The sequence below is a fragment of the Monopterus albus genome, unplaced genomic scaffold (assembly GCF_001952655.1).
Source record: "Monopterus albus unplaced genomic scaffold, M_albus_1.0 scaffold53.1, whole genome shotgun sequence".
NCBI lineage: Eukaryota > Metazoa > Chordata > Actinopteri > Synbranchiformes > Synbranchidae > Monopterus > Monopterus albus.
This window is the reverse complement of record NW_018127933.1, coordinates 656,697-659,746: the sequence shown is the minus strand read 5'-3', so window position 1 is coordinate 659,746 and position 3,050 is coordinate 656,697.

The following is a 3,050-nucleotide window of genomic DNA, read 5'->3' as shown; positions in this document are numbered from 1 at the left end:
AGAGTAGGTAAAACTATTTTTACACACCAGTATGTTTTGGATTCAGTGCATGGATAGAGACCCAGTGACCGTCCCGCGTGTGAACAGCTTTTCTAGACTCATTTCTGCTCTCGATTAGAGAGACGCGCTCGGGGAGCATGCAGAGCGCACGGAGAGCCGCTGATGCTGCTGAAGGTGCTCGAACTCCCAGCGCACGCGATGTGTGAATGGCTTTCGCGGCGCTTTCACCCTCCCTCCTGTACCATACCGCCGCAATTTAATTTATTCCAGCAGCGAGCACATTCCCGGTTGGCTGGGACGTAACTAGAGGAAGTGAGAGTAGGAGGTGTTCAGATGGGGCAGACTGGATTAGGCGATGGTCAGAGGATGTTGTTGTACTGGAGTCGGATGCTTCATTTTAGAAAGCGGTCGCCTAAGACACCTATTATAAATTTGAGAGAGGAAATCACGATAAACTGGACTTTAATTAGCCGACTATCTTTATCTACAGTCTTTTTTTTCCTTTAAAACGTGTATACTTTGGTAGGAGAATTAAACACGGAAGTCGATTTTCTAAACAAATGAGGCAAAACGAACCTTCTTTATCATGGAAATTACACTTTAAGTTCCAAAGATGTGGGAACCACAGAAACAAGCAATGGAAATTGACTTAATAAAATTAATATTATAGAACTATTTGGATGAACTTACTAAATGTAGATTGGTAAAATTGGTATTATCTAAATGTAAATGAATCCTGAAAAAAGTTTGAATCGCTTGAATAATTACTTTAATGACGACTATGGTGGTGATGATGATCATGAAAAGGAGGTGAGGGTGCATTCAGCCCCCTGCAGTTATTTCTCGTTATCCTCTTTGCTTTCTCCCTCCCTCTCATTTCTTTCCTGCAGAATAATCATCACTTTCTCCATCAGCAAACGTAATTAGATCTCCTCCATCCCAGCTCAATCTGGGCGCTTGTGCCTTGGACACTAAGCATGGATCAGAGAAGAAGAGAGCAGCCGGACGGGGGGCAGGGATATGTGCTGCCTTTCAGCTTTTCTGCACATGTTCAAAGGGATGTTTTATACAGGATTGGATTAGAGAAATGAACACCACTGAGTTGCAAGATTCATTGGCTCCCAAACTCAAAGAGAAGCTGAAATCCTGTGGTAAAGCGACTTGCAGAATCTGGAGTGAAAGAATTGAGTTGATTTGTCAGGGTTTCATCATCATGTCCACGGGATTGGGTGCCTTTTCCTCTGACCCTGCCTGGCAGCCATGGTGACTTGTGAAGGACAGCTACCTAACAGGGAGAAACATTCTTTTATGTATAGCGTTGTTTCTGGACAAGGTTTTTTTCCACTTGTCTGTCAGCAGCACTGTAGATAACCATTTAAAACTTGTCTGCAAACAATGGTTAAACTTTAGAGGTTTTTAATAAGAGATTTTTAGTGAAGGGAGTGTCTTGGCTCATTACTTCCATGGATTCACAATGCATTTTAGACAGTTTTTAGAAAACCGTTTTCAGGTTTCAGAGCCCCAAAACTCATATGAGCGGAGTGGAGGCAAGTCCTCACAGCTCGTATTCACTTTTTCAAATAAATCATTCATCAATATGTGCGTAAAAGTAGATGAGTTTACCTGTGTACTGTAATGTGCACACAAGCAAGTGTGCTTGTTTATTTCTTTCTAGAAGAGATGGGCAAAGCAACAGAACTGATTGCCAGTTGATGGACCCTAATGATGTTCATGTGAGACCTGATGTAACCCAAAGGGGGGAAAAAATCAAAGAGAATGTCACAGCAATTGGCTCATTATAGCCCCAGAAAGGTGCAGGAAGTGTGTAGGTCACAGTGGCTGAGCAGTGACCTATAACAAGGACACATCTTTATGCTCTGTCAGGCAACAGTAACCAAAAACTGCACAAGTGGAACCTTGGCAATTCACATTCAGTCAAACATCCTCCTGCAGAGGCTTTGGAAAAGAGGAAATTATGAATTGTTTTTTTTTTTATTATTTCACATTGTGTACTGTATCGAGGGCAATACATTTAATTAAAATACTGAATCTCATCATTTTAATCCTCTTCAGTGTTGCTTTGACTTCACTGTAGCTAAAGGAAAACATGTTTTAAAACCGGGTGTAATTCAGGTAAAATGCCCACAAACATGTCCTAAAGGACGGCACAGCAAGCGGTGGTTAGCACTGTCACCTCACAGCAAGAAGGTTCCAGGTTCGAGCCCAGGCCAACCCGGGAGCTTTCTGTGCAGAGTCTGCATGTTCTCCCTGTGCCAGTGTGGTTTCTCTCTGGGTACGCCGGCTTCCTCCCACAGTCCAAAGACATGCACCTAAATTGCCCTTAGGAGCGTGTGTGTGTGGTTGTCTGCCTGTAAGTGGTGACCTGTCCAGGGTGTACCCTGCTTCTCGTCCAACGTCATCTGGGATTGGCTCCCACGACCCTGTTCAGGAAAAAGTGGTATAGATTATTTTAAAAGGGCTCATTTCTAGTGAAAGACCCACAAAGAGTTGTTATCCAACTGCAGTTTCCCTCAGCTCTGCTGAGCTTTTTAGCATCGTTCAGATCATTGTTTTGGTTTGAGAAGTACTTCTCAGATGTAGCAGGCCAAACAAAAAAGCTTTGATGGACCAGCTGCATAAGAGCTAGATATTTAAATCATGAGCTGGTGAAGGCCAGACCAGAGCATAAAGGAGGTTGAATGTTAGATATACATTTGCCAGGGACACAGAAACTCAGTTCAGAAGGAAAGCTAATGTTTAGCTGTGCCTGCTGGATGTGTAAAAAGACAGTTTGTTCCCAGCTTTTACCAAATCATCTTTTCACTCAGCCAACCTGTTTTGTGTTTACAGCTTAAATGGCAAAGAGTAGGCTTTCTGAGGTGCTGGAGTATTTCCATTTTGTGTTCACATAACATACACTTTACATAAAACTAAGCACAGAAAATAAAACCTGGAGTATATCCAGTCATAACCTCATTATCAAAGGCTCATCAGTAACCCATCAATCTTTGAGGTCTGTACAGTCCCTCCCAGCATGCACTGGGGCAGCA